Source organism: Mytilus edulis, chromosome 12, assembly GCF_963676685.1.
Source record: "Mytilus edulis chromosome 12, xbMytEdul2.2, whole genome shotgun sequence".
Classification (NCBI taxonomy): Eukaryota; Metazoa; Mollusca; class Bivalvia; order Mytilida; family Mytilidae; genus Mytilus; species Mytilus edulis.
Window position 1 is genome coordinate 1,317,629 of NC_092355.1, and position 19,083 is coordinate 1,336,711.

General features: G+C 32.5%; 1 protein-coding gene across 1 annotated transcript in view; it reads left to right on the forward strand.

The window, feature by feature from the left end:
• Nucleotides 1–809: 809 nt before the first annotated feature.
• LOC139499401 (uncharacterized) overlaps nt 810–19,083 on the forward strand; it is a 333,926-nt gene continuing 315,652 nt past the window's right edge. The window contains exons 1-2 of the mRNA XM_071288080.1: nt 810–1,157; nt 3,568–3,597. The gene's annotated coding sequence lies outside the window, so the exon portion shown is untranslated. The remainder of the gene's footprint in view (nt 1,158–3,567; nt 3,598–19,083) is intronic.

Sequence of the window (19,083 nt, forward strand, 5' to 3'; positions counted from 1 at the left end):
TTATTTATAACTGTTGATGTAAATGTCTTTTGGTATTGTGAGTCTTTGTTTACTCCTTGGTTTTGATTGTTATTGTATTTTTAGGTACCAACAGAAAAAATCACTAGAGCGTTACATTTGACCACCGGGAAGTGAATATATACAAGATAAGAATGATGGCTCAGTTATGATGTATTTCAATTTTCCTGCAAGTGTTTTGCACTCTTGATTGGAAAAAAGGGACAGTCTAACTCATAAATCGAAAAAAACTGACAATCCTGGCGAAAAATGAAAAAGAAACATACCAACAAAAGAACACTTGACACAACATAGGTAATCAAAGAATAAGTAACATGAACCTCACCAAAAATTATGTGTGTCCTCAGGTGCTCCGGAAGGGTACGTAGATCCTGCTCCACATGTGACATCTGTCGTGTACACGTACAACGTTACCCTAGCGAACGACCTAGATATTGAATTTCACTTCATGATTTTTTATCACATAAAACACAGCAGGCGATGTCCACCATCTATCCCAGTTGAGTTTAACCAACGACATCACAGACTTCTGATACTTCTCGTTATAAGTGGTGATATTTCACTCAACCCAGGACCAGCTAAACATCCATGTGGTCACTGCTATAAAGCAGTTGCGAAAAACCACCGTGCAGTATTATGTGAGGCTTGCAACTACTGGTGGCACATTAAATGTGCCAATATTTCACCTACCAGTTACAATGATCTATGTAACTCTGAAGAACCGTGGTTATGCAATGACTGTAATTTATTTAAGTTTACCAATTCATTTTTTGATATTTCCTTACAAAACTCTACATGTATGAACACTAGCAACTCATCGTCATCTTCAGAAAGTTCAGGGTCTGACATCTTCACTGAACTTAGAGAAGCTAGGAAAAAGCATATAAACAACTTTCATATATGCCATTTAAACATTAACAGTATGCGGTACAAGTTTGATGAACTTAAACCAATTCTACTTGATAAAATTGTTGACTGTCTGATTATTTCTGAGACCAAATTAGACTCTTCTTTTAAAGACTCCTTATTTGAAGTCGATGGGTATAAACTACAGCAAAGAGACCGTACTGACCATGGAGGAGGTATAGCTACTTTCATGCGAGCTGACATATCAGCCAGAAGAAGACTTGACATTGAATGTAAGACTCTTGAAAACATTGTATATGAGATTACTCTTGATAAAACTAAATGGTTAATTTATGCTATTTATCGTCCACCATCAATGGCAAATAATATTTTTTATGATTCCATAAATATACTATTAGATAACGGTTCCAAATTTATAGAAAATTATATGGTTATTGGTGATCTTAACTATGATTTTATGGTTAAAAGCTAATCACAAATATTGGAGGATATATGTGACATTTTTGATCCGTCAAATATAGTGAAAAAACCTACATGCTATATGAAAGGGTATGAACCATCACTTGTAGATGTTATTCTTACAAACAGAACAACTCTTTGTTTCAAAACACTGAATTTTAACACTGGTGTTAGTGATTGTCATCATATGATATCTACTTTTATAAAAGGTCATACACCTAATTGTGTAAACAGTAAGACACAATACAGAAGTTTTAAATCTTTTAATGTTGATAATTATATTAATGATCTTGATAATATAAATTTTTTACATGATTCAAATGAATTTATAGATGATATAAATTTGGTATATAATGATTTTGAAACAAAAGTCTCTGATGTGATAAATTGTCATGCACCAATGAAATACAGATACCCTCGAAAAAACTCAGCACCATATATGAACAGAGAACTAAGAAAAGCTATTTTTCACAAACAAATGCTGAGAACAAAATTTGAAAAATACAACACAAGCAAAACTTGGGAAGTATATAGAAGACAAAGAAATATGGTCACAAAATTAAAAAGAAAATCAGTGAACATTTATTTTCAAGAAAGATGTGCTGGAGGACAAAAATCAAAACACTTTTATAGCACAGTCAAACCATTTTTATCTCAAAACTCTACCTGTAGCCAACAAAAATTGTACTTGTGGATGATAATAAAATTTTAAACGATACTAAAGATGTCTGTGACAACTTTAATACTTTTTTTGTTAATGTTGCCAATGACATAGGCAAAGGTACTATTTTTGAAGAAGAAACACATCCTAGTATTTTAAAAATTAAATCTCACATACAACATGATAAACCTTTTGATTTTAAACCTTTACATGTTGACACAGTAAACAAACTTGTGAAAAAGATCAATATAAAAAAGCTACTGACGTAGATCAAATATCATCTAAACTACTACGAGCTGGTGCACCAGTACTCAACAAAGACATAACAACATTAATAAATAACACCATAGAATCCAGTGCGGTTCCCAACAGACTCAAAGAAGCTCAGGTTGTACCATTACATAAAAAGAATGATCCACTGGATAAAAAGAACTATAGACCTGTGAGCATTTTACCAACAATTTCAAAAGTCTATGAAATGGTTATGTCTGACCAGTTAACTGAATTTTTTGAAAATATATTTCATGCTTTTTTATGTGCATTCAGAAAAGGTCATGGATGTCAGACAACTTTGCTAAGACTCCTTGAAGATTGGAAAACAGCTTTGGATAATAATATGTATGTGTCAGCTATTCTTATGGATCTTTCGAAAGCTTTTGACTGTTTACCTCATGATATTCTTTTAAGTAAATTATCTGCCTATGGTCTCTCTTCTAAATCAGTGAAATTACTTCAAAATTATCTAACAGATCGTAGGCAACAAATCAAACTTCAGGGAGTACTCAGCAGTTGGGCTGACATCCAGAAAGGGGTACCCCAAGGCTCAATCCTGGGGTCCTTATTATTTAATATTTTTATAAACGACATATTTTATTTTATTGAACATGGTACCTTGTATAATTATGCCGATGACAATACTATGTCTTATGCTGACAATGATTTTGATAATTTATTATGTACACTCGAAAGAGAAAGTGCTGTTTTAATTGACTGGTTCAGATTTAATTGTATGCAGGCAAATCCTGACAAATTCCAAGCCATTGCAGTTGGAAATAAAACATTTGCAAAAAAGCCTGTTTTTAATATACAGTCAGCAAAAATATCCTGTAATGAGATTGTCAAACTTTTGGGTATTGATATTGACTATCAACTTAATTTTAATCACCACATTAAAAATATTTGTCGTAAAGCATCCAAACAACTGAATGTTTTAAAGCGCATTGGCTGCTACCTTACTAAATTGAATAAACTGACAATTTTCCACACATTTATTGTATCTAATTTTAATTTTTGTCCTTTGGCATGGCATTTTTGCAACAAAAATAACACCACCAAATTGGAAAAAAATAAGAAAACGTCTTTCCGATTTATATATGAAGACTATGTTAGTTCATATGATGAACTACTTTTACGAGCAAAGGTTCCATCACTGAAAATAAGACGTATGCGTAACATTGCTATTGAGTGTTTTAAAATTTTATTTAAATTGTCACCACCATGCTTACACGATTAAGTTGTTTTGAAAGACTGTAAATATAATTTTAGATATTCTAATATTGTAGATATACCTAGGGTCCGAACAACAACCTATGGTAAGAACTCTTTTAAATACACAGCTGCTGTTTTATGGAATGATCTACCTGATGATTTAAGAAAAATTGCTAATTTCAGTCAGTTCAAAAATATTTTAAAGTCATGGAATGGAAATGACTGTAGGTGCACAGTTTGTGCAGACTTTTAGTTTATATATTATGCAAATTTGTTTACCATCTAGATCATATCCCATTTTTTTTCAATTTTTATGCTATGCATTTTTACCAGCTTTTATGCCTAGTTTACACTTATATGCTTTTAGCCTTAATATCTAGCTTATGCTTATATTCTGCTTTTAGTGCTTCATTTTTGTGCTGTGATAGTTATTCCATGTGTACTATATTATGTATTGTATTGTTATAAATGTTGTGCTGTTAAATAATGTCTCATATGTCGGTTAAAAGCTCATTAGAGCTTATGTTTGTCTATGTTTTATATACCAGGCCGACTCTAAATAAAGCTTATTTTTTTATTTATTTATTTATTTATTTTATAACAAATCCGAAAAATAGTCTAATTCGGTATGTCTCATTCAAAAAAGGGAACCGGATTGTAGTTACGACGTAAGGAACATATCCTATATCATTTGTGAAACGGTTATTCCATCACGGTGAAGCAATTCGTGATGGCGTCCGTAAAATTAACGAAGGGGTGATTTCAACTTCACAATTTGGAACTCTTGGTTTAATAGCTTCCTTTTGAGCAGCAACCCTCTATCAAGACAATCATGATAGGAAATACAGGCACGGGAATACCGTATCAATTGGGAGTTATATACCCCGTATACAGGTGCTGCTGGAATGTTGTTACTTAGAAATGGAAAGTTCACAATTGGAAAGCTAAAATCATATCTTTAGTTGTAAAGTTTTGTTTTCAACCGACTCTCTATTTCTTGATGTAAGTCAAGATATGCGTCCGACTTGACTGTGTTTGTTGTATCTTTTATCTATAGTTCGATGGGATAGATGCGTTCAACAAAGTCACTAAATTTTGATTTTTTTATTGAAAGAACGTCATCTATATATAGAAAAGTACAGTTACAGGATATTGATTACTTTTTATCGTTTTTCCTAAAAAGTTCCTGTTTGAAGTCAGCCTTATAATAACAAAGAAACAAGTCGACAGGAAGAGGGGCACAATTGGTTTCCATTGGAATGCCGACAGTTTGTTGAAAATGACGCCTCCCCCCTCCCGAACGTAACAAATATGTTGTCAATCAAAAAATCAAGCATCTTAATAACGTCAGTTTCAGAGAAATGTTTGCTTGAATCAGAATGATCCTTTACAAAGTAGGATTTATCCCTCCTTAAGATAAGATACGTTTATCTGCGTTTGCCATTTTTTTTATGAAACAAAACAATACCAAGCTCTTTCAATTTGTCTTTTAGTTTGGAATTTGGAAGTTGCAAGTCTCCTTGTTTTATAATAATCAATAGCAGATGTGATCTGGATACATATGATATAATTCGATTACCAGGAAGTTTTGTTTCCTTTTTTGTTTTAGATTCCTTAAACGATTGCTTTAGATTTTTCAAGTGATATAGAAGTATACCAATATGTAATATATCAGCATTGAAAGACAGGTCGGGTCCATGTAAAACGTTCCATCTCCGCTACGTTATGCTTGCCATGTTATCCATTGATCTTTACGATGACAACATGCCAATGTATATACACATAACAGTTTTAATCAGAAAACTATCGCGTTTTTATATATTCCGAACATGCAAATAAAGAAATGCATTAGGCAAGGATTTGACTGACGAAAGATGGAAGACTAAGGTATAAATATATTTATACATCCTAGTCAACTCTTGATGTTTATAAATTGGAGGTAGCGGGACCATCTGGAGAACCTATTTAATAGTAATCTAATCTAATGTAAGTTTTAAAATGCGTCTAGTGATTCTTAACATATAAATCCTGCGTATACTCAATCTTGACATCCTTAACTTAGATCTTTTAAAAGAGGAGCAAAAAATATCAGAGGGACATTCACAATCATAGATCATAGATCGAAAATAACCTAACAATGCCATGGGTAAAAGAGAGAAGGAAAACAGACAAACACTATTACACAAGACAACAAAGCTAAAGATTAGGTGTCTTCAAATCAGACAAACGGTTTCCGTGAGGTACTTACCATTCATTTGTGTTTATTTGTTGTGGAGCAAACACAAATTTTTTGTTTACCTTAAGCTGAAACATAAGTACCAAAAATATTTTTCAAAAACATAAAACATTTCTTTAAAATTCAATGTAGAAATTATTTCAAACCCTTATTTCTAATTTAAATATCATATTTTATTTCACTTCTAAACAACAAATATTTTTCTTAAAGGAATTTGAATGTAAAATATATTGATAACGTATTTACAACCTCCTTAAACATCAATGCTAAATGGTATGGCTATCAACATAGCCATTTTGATTTCATTTCTATGTAATGAGCATTTGCATTACTTCTACATGTAGTTTAAACGTCTGATCTAATCTCACGTATAAGTAAATACAATCGGATTGAGATGAGAACAAATTAAACTTAAATAGTTGTGATAATCGCATGACAATTATTGTAAACACTTGTACCATACACGTCATTTGGTGTAAACACTTAAATTTTGTTTCGATTTCCTTTTAATAAAATTGATACAAGTACTTTTCATCTCCCTGTTTTAAAATGAACATTAGTAGAGATGATCTGGATGAGTACTTTAGAATAGGTTTACCAGGAGAATGTGTTTATCCGTTTATTTCAGTGTCCTTAAGCGATTTCTAAAGATAATTCATATCTGGGAATAAAAGAAAATGAATGTTTAGGTCATTTTATTTTAAGTAAAACAAAAAATAACTGTTTATGTTTATTAATTTATATATGTGTTTTGTAATTTACATTCAAACATATAATTGATATTCTACCACTCCATTACCAACGTCTGTGAGTGCTAATGTATTATTTATATTTATATTTATTCAGTTAATCTATAAATAGGACCATATCAATGATAATTCATGTCAGCACAGAAGTGGTAACTACTTGGCTGGTGATACCCTCGGGGAATTGAAACTTCACCAGCATTGGCATCGACCCAGGGGTTGTAAAAACACTCATCATAGATACCAGGATTGAATTTACCCCAGACGCGAGTATCGTCAACAAAAGACTCATCAGTGACGCAAGAATCCAGAAAAGTTAGATAGGCCAAATAAAGTACGAAGTTACAGATCATTGAAGACCAACATTCCTTAAAGTTTTGCCAAATACAGCTAAGGTAATCTATTACTAAGGTGGGAAAGCCTTCGTAATTCAGAAATTCAAAAGTTTTGTAAACATTTAATCTATAAATATGACCATATCAATGATACAATGGACTTCATGTCAGCACAGAAGTGCTTATTACTGGGCTGGTGATACCCTGGGGGAATTAAAAATTATCTGAGAACTAAAACATTTAGAGTCATTGGTACGTGTATCTATAATATCAAATGTGTATTTTACTTTCATTCTAAATTGTAAATTATAACTGTGATTTATAACAATACGAGAATATTTCTTCTATTTTAGGGATGTAATGTTTGTCCATTCGAAAACTTACAACAAAAGTAACAAGATAGTTAATTGGCACATGCACCAAATGTTTGGGCCGGAAATATGGCGGTGTTTGGTGTAAAAAAACAAAGTGACAAGAATTGTAAAAACAATGTGTATATTGAGATGACTTTAATCCTCAATTGCCAGAATTTGTCCAATTTGGGAGTTATGATAATGCTTTAAACTATAACTAAAATGTGCAGTTGATGAAGTCGAATGTCTTTTAAGTGCAGTTGATGAACTGGAATATCAGCTTATTCATTTTCAAGACATTATTTTAACACTCGTGACTACAGAAGTAGCGTCTACTGACAAAACCTTTGTATTCCTCATCTCAGATATGGACCCAAACGCAGCCTCGATTCTGACTATTACAAACACATCTTCTGAAAAAAAATATGTTTCTGCTAGTTGTATCTCAGATACAAAATGATTTTTAATTTCACAATCATTATGGGCTGATAATCATGATTCAAATGTGTCCTCGTTTAGATCTACTACTTTATTACTTCTATTGCTGGCATAAGGAACTAGCTGTATCCAAGTTATAATTATTATCACAATATCAAATGTAAATTGTTCGTTACATCTTCAGAAATTTTTGGCTAATTTCGATCGAAGCGATTCGATGGAATTTTATAAGAGTTATCACATTTATCAAATAAATTCGTTTTTAAAACAATAAATCAAGCAAACAATGTTAACTAATAAAAAAATATAAATGAATGAATTAATGACTGATAAACTGGAAAAATTTAATAACAGAACAATACACGATGAATAAATAAACGATATTCTAGATATAAATTAGAGAATAGAAAGTAAAAAGAAATAATGGACATAAAGATAAATATTCGTTAAAACAGAAACTAATCAATGAAAAGTAAGACCAAGAGCATGACAAAGATATTCACGTATACAAAGATAGATAACCGAATAAAAAATTTAGTATTGTGTTTTATAAGTTGTTATGTAAATATCACCAGAGAGAGTATTATATGTCTCTGATATCATATTTATCAGTTTTGTTATGTGTATAGACAAATGATGAAAAGACGAACATTGCACAGACAACAAAATTACCAACGACGACAGAAACAACAGTTGTGCCGACAACGACGATGATAACAACATTGGCGACGACGACCGTGTATAAAATACTGTTAACGACGACAAAAACAACAACAATAATTCATCTTCTAACACTTGATCTGGCGGACTTGGTGGCAATGGAATTTCATTTTCTCAATCAACCAGTACGCATTCTGCGAGTCATAGTTTGTCCAGCTCTTCCTCGAATAATGGCGGAACTTCCGGTTATAAAAATGGTAATGGAAATAAAGGAACAACGAGTCATACGGAGACACATACCAGCAGTTCACATACTAAAACTCATACAAGTGGTGGAAAAGACACCGGCGGAAATAGTTAAAATGGAAACAACTGTCACCAATACCGACCAAAATGGTAGTCAAACTAGTACTACTACCAATAACATTGAAACCATTTGTCATAATGACACTAAAAGGAAAACCAATGGGTCTAATGAGGGTACCAAACATACGGAGTCTCATACAAGTAATATACACACAGAAACGCATAACGGTGGCGCAGGGGGTCAATGAGGCAAACATAATTCTAGTTCAAGTAGCCCTAGCAGTAGTTCGAGCAGCAGCAGTAGTAGTAGTTCTACTGACAGCAGAACAAATACTTATGGCACGAATGGTCATGGTGGAAAGTGGGAAATAACACCAGTACACATACTAGTACACACACTGAAACAAACAGCATTCAGTAGCGGATCCAGAACTTTTCATAAGGGGGAGGGGGTCACTGACTGACCTAAAAGGGGGGGCTTCAGTCATGCTTTAGTGATTCACTATATAATCAATCAATCTTTTTCAGGCAAAAGGGGGGGGGAGGAGGGCCCCTATTAGCCCTGTGGATTCGTCTTTGTCAGTACTACTAACAACAGTCTGAATAATAATGGAAATAAGGGAAATACCTCAGGAAAATAGGATTCTTCTAGTAATAATTCAAAAAGAACTCAGTCTAATGCTAATAATTCTGGGAAACTCAATTCATCAGGTAATAATTCCGGTAGTAGCAACAAAACTTCGCAATCAAGCACAAACAAAAGTCGAGCACAAAATACAAATTCCAATTATGTTTGACAAAGGAACTGCAGTTCTGTCAAAAACAGTGCAAATACAAATGCTAACACAAATACTGCGAATTCATCTACAAATTCATCAAACAAAATTCTACGGCAACGAATTCAAATAACAGCAATACTGCAATTCAAATGTAAAATTACGACAAACAAACAACACAAAACGCAAATTATAATTTAAATACTGCAAAAAAAAATGCAGCTTAAGAAATAGTACATCTGATCAAATTACCAACCAAAGATTAAATTCAGCCAATAATAGTAGCAATTCAAACAACCAATCAGCAAGTAGTAGTCATGCGTCAACATCAGCTATAAAAATACATATTACTAAACGAATGGCTAAACCGAAACTGACTACGACCCAAAAGACCACAACTACTGCAAAATCAACAACGACTCAGAAGCCTACAACAACACCGAAACCGACAACGACCCAAACGAGAACAACAACTAAAAAATCAACACCTAGACCCCATCATAATCAAACTTGTACAGAAAATAATTACCACTCAAAGACCACAAATAGCAGTCATATATATTACAGTTTTTTTTATTTAAGATAATCAAACACATCTTTTCTCTTCTCTATTGAATTAAGACCTTGACAGTTATATGAGAGAAATATTATACTATTATTACTCATTTTCAAGTGATATTTCTATTTAAAAAAAAAACAAAAATATGTATTTTGTTAAATGCATAAAAAAAAACCCATACAGCTGTGTACTTAAAATGTGTGAATGTGAAAATATCTTTAAGATGTCTGATCTGACCTGTCATGTCTGAATAGAATTCAAATTGTATCCAGAATACACCAACAATGCTGCATAATATATCATAAATTACTGTGCCAATAACATGAAATAGAGAAAAAAGACATACAATTTGTAAAATGTAAAAATAGAAAGAAAAAAAAGAGATCATATATAATAAAAAAGAGACAAAGCAAGACAATCAAAAGGTTAAAAACAAATTATGTTGTTCAAAAAGTAACATATCCACTATTGTTCTATTTTCTTTTAAATTACAGAAATGATGTTCTCTATGTGTGATATCTTTATCATTAAAACTAGAGAGGATTATCTCCATTACATCATAATTCAATAGAATGATTTGTGAGAGTCATTGATTGATATGATAGTTAACTCAGTCACTGAAACATATATATTTCTTTTTTTTTTTATTCATTCAAATATATATCCAAATACATTGTAGTAACGTTTGTTCAAAAAGTTAGAAAGTGAAGAAAAACAATTTCTTTTTTTATATTAAAAAACAGCTATCTATGTATGATATGTGTGTACAGAGATTTCTCTCTTTTGCCAGCTGTTTATGTTTTAGAGAGAAAGAAATCTGGTACTTTATGCATTCAAGTTCATACAGGGTTTCCCCTGTGTCAATTATTTTGTTCGCCACCTCTTTCGCCAAAACAATATATTTTTCGTCACTTTATTTTTTTTTCGCCAAGTAACATAAATATATTTTTCGTTAAAAATTTACCTTTTATTTTACCTCCAACCCCCCCCCCCCCCCCCCCCTCCCCCGTCAACCAACCCGAAAAAAAGATGATTTTGCCCTATTGTTTCTATGATTATTCTCTCAAACTTATTTTACAGTCTATATTTTAATTAATAAACACGAAACATTTACTTTAAAACAACAGAATGTTTTGATTATATAATACCAGTAAAGATCGTAGGGAAAGTTTCTTCAAAAGAAAAATACTGATCTGTCCTTTTGTACTAAGAAGTGGTTTTTATCACCTCATCCCTCATTTCATGTGTAGTCATTACATTGAAGGGTTACTCTCATTCGAGGGGTTGTTTCCAACCTTTTTGATCGATTTCTTCAGAACGACAGTTTTCTTTTCTTGACCATCGTAAATGAAAAAGTTGAGACGTAAAACTACGCTTCAAACACGTCTGTCATTCAAACGACTTTAAAGTAGTCTCCCTAATCAATTACCTATATTAAAGTTTTGAATCGGAGATTTTTCTTGCTTTTGAATATTTTTCGTCACAACAACAGCTTTCTTTTCTAAACTATCTTTAAAAGGAGAGGAGACGTCAAAAGATTGCTTCAAACATGTGCGTTGCAAAGTGGTAAATAAATTCTGTATGTGACATATAGTTGAAGCCATTTAACCATATCATTTTGTCAAACAATTCAATCAACACCTTTATTAATTCGTCCTTTGTTGTCGATAGCTATAAAATGCAATCAGCTGGATATTGATTTTCTGTCCAAATCTTAATGAGGTCAAGGTGAATTCCGAGTGTTGTCTGATCGGGTAAAGTCCGAGAAACTCGAAAAAAGGAAATAAACAGGATGGAGGAATATAAATCGTTATAAAGCCGAGTAGTTCCGATTGATGTATTTCTTTGGTCAACCATGCCAAATTCTTTCGTAAATGACGATTTTTTTCGCCACAATTATGCCAGCGGAAACACAGGGATCATAGTTTGTTTACCCGGTAGTTAATATTTCTTATCTTAAAACAATATATAGTTTGATTGGATATTTGCATTCCCAGTCACCTACTACGTCAAAATGTTTGCTAGCTAATTTTGATGACCGAATAATCTTAAGATTGTTTTACTTGTAATTCCTGTATTTTGAATATACGGTAAGTGTGAAAAATTATTATTCATAATATTTATGCTTCCGCAACCTATTAATTTGTACTCTTCCACTGTAGTTGATTTGTAATTTTCGAAATTTTATTTCTGGCGACATCAATTTCAGAAAACCAGTAACCTAAGTATAGATTTGTAACGACATTACTTTTCAGTATGTATAATCAGGAGTGACCCGGGTCGATAACTAAATGTTCTCGGTTCTATATACTGTATGACATTATATGATAAATCTAATTTCCTTAAATTCGGTAGTTTGAAGAATTTTATATTCTCCAATTGTGATTTTTTTTTTTTTTTACGTGACAAATCCAATGTATCGAAAATAGGAAAGCATTAAAAATATGATTCTGTTATATTTTCAATTTCATTGCTGTTAAAATCTATTTCAATGGTCTCATTATAATACATAAAACCATTTGGAATAGATGTGGAGTTTGTATTTTTGAAAATTAACTTATAGAATGTTGTTCTCGTAGAGCACTGTCCAGTTTTACCATTGCCATTGTTATTGAGATTACAGATTGAACTTCTAAATTCGCCGATCTTCCAAATAGGACGTCATCGGTCTGTACAACATTGGATAAGAGGAGAACCAACAAATTGTCTGTCATGTACAGTCATTGTCTTACAAGTAAATGGACACATAAGGTATTTACTCGAAACTGCTTTTGTTATCCACTTAAAATGTCTTGGTGCAATCATCATGTCCTTTATACTTGCATTTGTTGTTAATGATATCACTAAAAGTAGTAGCACAACAATCTGAGAACAAAATTAAATCAAAAGTTTAAAAGAAGTGATTAACCATTTGGTCCCGATTTGTTTTTATTCAGTGTACCTGATTTCTCTATTTGATGGCTACAATAGTTTACGTATTCACAACACAAAGGCTGTGCTTAAGTGGTTCATGTTCATTTTAATTAGCATATACTACATGTTTTGCTTTGCAGATTTGTGCGCGATTTTTTCAGCTGTATTTGAATTTGAGAAAAGTAAGATTTATTTTACTATTTATAGAACGGGAGGGATGAACATGACATAAAACATGCATATTAACCGTTGGTTTTCCCGTGTGAATGGTTTTATACTAGTTATTTTGGGGCCCTTTATAGCTTGTTGTTCGTTGAGAGCCAATGTTCCTGATTTTGGTATTTATAGAAATCCGATATCATCTGTGAAACGGTTATTCCATAACGGTTAACCAACTCGTGATTGTGTCTGTAACATTTACGAAGTGTTAAAGTCATCGGTATAAGGAAATAGTTCGTAAATATAACTCAACATGCAGACATCTTATACGTTCAGGTATTTCATATCCAATCTTTTATGGTAATATTCTTTACAAAGCACAAAAATGTCAGTATTCACATCAAAAGCTTAAAAAAACTTTAAACAGACTTATTAAGAAGAGATATAGTTATGATACTGTTGTCAGGTCATTAAAAAGTGCATATTTTGGCTTTACTATTGATTCACGTATAAGGTCTTTGCATTGGAACTAAACACATTTATTATTTGGTTATTTCAAAAAATCTAAGTTTGAAATTTTAAATAAAAAAAATTATATAACAAAAATACTAGACTCGAAGGCAATTCTAAAAAAGGTTGTTCATAAAAACTGTTAAAAACAAACGTTATCAATCAACGAAACAGATGAAACTTGAGATGCTTGAGTACCGGCATTTTTCGAAGAGAACGGTGGGTTAAACCTGACGTTATATTTACCTAATCCTCTAATAGTTTGTAGTTTTGATATTTGACTTTAAGATATGTCTTTTTGTATTTGTTTCTATTGGCAGTGAAAAAGCTTTAAGTAGCTACAAGTGCTCTCAGATTTTATTACTGTAACCCTTCCCTGCTGCTACACCACTGTCCTATGTTTGTAGGAGGGTTTGCATACATCAAACATATTTAAACCCGCCACATTCTGTTTGTGCCTGTTCCAAACCATGTTGTTCTTGTCTTTTATTGTTTTGTATATTAATCAGATAATCATGTGGTGAGATGTCTTACTGGCAATCACACCACGTCTTCTTTTGTTAAAACATATAATAATCAGCAACCTTTAACATGAAACCTTTTTGACGGAACAATTAGAGGCTCATGATGATACTTTCAGCTGGCATTAACTCTGAAAATATCTATTTAATTTTCGAATAAATTAAAGCTTTTAGGTTGTTTATGCTAATACCGATTTAAATAGTTTAATTGGCATATAAAACTTCAGACATATCTATTTCCATAGACAAAGTGCTGCTAAATACTTGTCTTACCATCATAACAAATGTAAGTATCGTACGTGTTATTCTCATTATCTAAAATGAAAAGTGGATTAGAAATTGACAATTGAAAAGAGTTACGTTATGCTTGTTACACTCAGGAAACGCCCCTACAATAACAAAAGGATACACATATACATTTATATACAATTTTCATCATTATATCATCTTTTGTGTATGGAAAACACAGAGAAGCAAAATTTACTTACAAAACCGAGATCAAGAAATAAAACCACAAACAATGCCTCTTAAAACCCTTTTGTATCATTTTATTTCAGGCATGCTTCTCTTTATATTCCACGTACTGTTTTCTAAAAGTGGGCGTAATATACTTTTGTCGGAGAAAATCTTTTGATTTAATTATGTAAGCAGTAAGCTAAGGGAATGAGGAAGGCAATCAAATGTTTATTTCAACAAATAAGAACAAATTCAACCAAAGAAAAATAAAGCCTTTTAACATTTCTGTGCAACGACATGTATAGATAATTTGCATTTTCTACCTTAGAATGACTCCTTTTAATCCTAGAATGTTACCAATCTAAATGTACAACTTTATATGCATACGTATATTGATATAGTATCCATGCGCATTGCTCTCGGACAAGTGCGAGAAATATGTTTGCATCACAATGGGAAATGGTAAGACAATATGTGTCTTTGTATTAGTTTTTAAAACACTTATGTATCGTGTTGATGTTAATGTCTTTATTTCCAAATAATATCTCGTCTAAGGATTTTCTTATCCCAGTCATAGATTACCTTAGCCGTATTTGGCTATTTTATTGGAATTTTAGATCCTAAATGCTCTTTAACTTTGCACTTGCCTTATGAATATTTTGATATGAGCGTCACTGATGAGCCTTATGTAGACGAAACGCCCGTCTGGCGTACTGAATTATAATCCTGGTACCTTTGATAACTATTTACACGACTGGGTCGATGTCATTGCTGGTGAACGTTTCGTCCCCGAGGTTATCACCAGCCCAGTAGTCAGCATTTCGGTGTTGATATGAATATCAAAAATGTGGTCATTTTTATGAAATTTCCTGTTTATAAAACTTTGCATTTTTCGAAAAAAAAAAAAAGGATTTTCTTATCCCAGTCATAAATTACCTTAGCCGTATTTGGCACAACTTTTTGGAATTTTGGATACTCAATACTTTTCAACTTTGTACTTGTTTGGCCTTATAAATATTTTGATATGAACGTCACTGATGAGCCTTATGTCGACGAAACGTTCGACAGTCTACAGATCATACATCTCATACTTTTGTTCAACAGTCTACAGTTCATACATCTCAAACTACAGTTTAACAGTCTACAGATCATACATCTCATACTATAGTTCAACATTCTACAATTTATACATCTCATACTAGAGTTCAACATTCTACAATTTATACATCTCATACTAGAGTTCAACATTCTACAATTTATACATCTCATACTAGAGTTCAACAGTCTGCATATCATACATCTCATACCACAGGTCAACACTCTACAGTTCAAACATCTCATACTACAGTTCAACAGTCTACGATTCATACATCTCATACTACTGTTCAACAGTCTACAGATCATACAATTCATACAACAGTTCAACAGTCTACGATTCATACATCTCATACTTCTGTTCAACAGTCTACAGATCATACAGATCATATTACAGTTCAACAGTCTACAGTTCATACATCTCATACTTCTGTTCAACAGTCTACAGATCATACAGATCATACTACAGTTCAACAGTCTACAGATCATACATCTCATACTACAGTTCAACAGTCTACAGATCATACAGATCATATTACAGTTCAACAGTCTACAGTTCATACAGATCATACTACAGTTCAACAGTCTACAGATCATACATCTCATACTACAGTTCAACAGTCTACAGATCATACATCTCATACTACAGTTCAACATTCTACAATTTATACATTTCATATTACAGTTCAACAGTCTACAGTTCATACATCTCATATTACTGTTCAACAGTCTACAGATCATACATCTCATATTACAGTTCAACAGTCCACAGTTCATACATCTCATACTACAGTTCAACAGTCTACAGTTCATACATCTCATACTACAGTTCAACCGTCTACAGTTCATACATCTCATACTACAGTTCAACATTCTACAATTTATACATTTCATATTACAGTTCAACAGTCTACAGTTCATACATCTCATATTACTGTTCAACAGTCTACAGATCATACATCTCATATTACAGTTCAACAGTCCACAGTTCATACATCTCATACTACAGTTCAACAGTCTACAGTTCATACATCTCATATTACAGTTCAACAGTCTACAGTTCATACATCTCATATTACTGTTCAACAGTCTACAGTTCATACATCTCATACTACAGTTCAACAGCCTACAGATCATACATCCCATACTACAGTTCAACAGTCTACAGATCATACATCTCATACTACAGTTCAACTGTCTACAGTTCATACATCTCATACTACAGTTCAACAGTCTACAGATCATACATATCATACTACTGATCAAAAGTCATAAACCAATTAAGAGAAAAAAAATCTGGGTTAATAAAAAAAATGAGGGAAGCACATCAAATATAAGAGGAAAACAACAAAACATTAGAAACACTATTTTGCACAAATTAACCAAACTACAACGCAACACACACAGAAACGAACTATATATAAGATAACAATTCCCATTTCCGTATTTGGTTCAGGACATTATAAGATTAAATATTGGGCTGACCCTGTAACATTTCGTTTCATTTCATTTTGTGATAAGTTTTGATTTCCGAGTACAATCACTCATACACTCAAGTGTCACTTTTCTCATTATTTGTATTTACACAAATTGTTTAACAATGTATATATACAACAGGTTTTTAGTAAAAAGTAAAATCACAAAAGTGCTGAACTCCGAGGAAAATTCAAAACGAAAAGTCCCTAATCAAATGGCAAAAATCAATAGAACAAACAACACATAAAACGAGTTGACAACAACTGTCATATTCATGACTTGTTATAGGCATTTTCTTTTGTAGAAAATGGTGGATCGAACCTGGTTTGATAGCTATCTAAACGCTATCTTAACCTTTCACTTGTATAGCAGTCGCATCAAATTTCACTGTTAAGCAAACACATTTGTTATTTTTTTTATAGAGAATAAGATTATAACACAATGATGTACCTCTTTTTTGACATTTTTACTCAAATCATCTTTTTGTTTTTTTCACGCATCGTTGGCAATATAAAGGAATTGGATACGACTATCATACAAGTGAGAGGTTAATCTAGCTATAACACCAGGTTTGAACCCTCATTTTCTACATAAAAAATGCCTGTACCAAGTCAAAAATATGAGAGTTGTTTTACATTCGTTCGATGTGTTTGAGCTTTTTCCCCAAATTTATGACAAACGCGATGATTTAATTTTCCTATAGTCAACCTTTATTTCTGTGTAGCAACATTCCAGCGGCACCAGCATATGGGGTATATGTGTCTGAATTGATACGTTACTCTAGAACTAGCGCAAAGTACGTTGATTTTGTTGAACGAGGAATACTGCTTTCTCAAAAGTTGCTAAGACAGGGCTATCCACAATCAAATAAAGGTTATCAGACAAGAAATTTTACGGTGGCCATCATGAGCAGATTCTTCAGTCATAATAACCTTCCATCATTACCGGACTGAACAAAGACATAACACGACGGGTGTCGTATACCATGTAGGAAATGCTAACCTTTCCGGAGCACCTGATTTCACTCCCGGTTTTTATTGGAGTTCGTGTTGTTTCTTATTTATTATTTATAACTGTTAATGTTAATGTCTTTTGGTGTTTGTTTACTCCTTGGTTTTGATTGTTATTTGTTTTTGTGTTGATTAGCAACATTCCGTTTTGAATTATCCTCGGAGATCAGTATTTTTGTGATGTTACTTATGTCAAAATGATAACTTTTATATCTTACTATACGTTACGGTTATTTTTTATTGTTAAAGGTCCTACGGTGACATTTGTTAACATGATTCTTTTTTGTGGTTAGTTTACAATTATTTCACATCAGTTTAATTAAACAATAATTGGAGATCTCGGAAAAGTTTCAACAGGCTTACCAACAGGCGAAGGATGTCACGTTTGGAGCAGAATTTGCTTACCCTTCCAGAGCACATGAGATCACCCCTGATGGGGTTCGTGTTGCTTTTTTTAGTCTTCTATTATGTGTCATGTGTACTATTGTTTGTCTGTTTGTCTTTTGTTCTTTTTTGCCATGGCGTTGTCTGTTTATTTTCGATTGATGAGATTGACTGTCCTTCTTGTATCTTTCGTCCATCTTTTATACCAAAGTGATCGTCAAACTCCAAAGAAAAAAATAAACTGCCAACTCCAAGGCTAAGGAGAAAAACGGCAAACAGACAAAGCACAGTACATAGAAAACCACAGATTAAGCAACATGAAACCTTCTTAAAACAAAGGTTGATCTTATGTGCTTTTGAAGGGCAAACAGAACCTGATCCAAAAGCGGGATACGTCGTGTTGTTAATGTTAGTACAAACTCAGTTGAAAGTCTTATTCGGTAGATCATATAAAAAAAAGACCCCAATCTGTCTATAAATAATCTGGTGAGATGGCCAATGAGATAACTATTTACTATGTTACAAATGAAGTTGACCCAAAACAGTTTTAGGTCACTGTTGGGCAGGCCTTTAGTGATGAAAGTAAATCATATCGATTATAAAAAAATAAAAAACCTAAATATAAAAAATAAACAATTGAAAAAAAAACCAACAAAA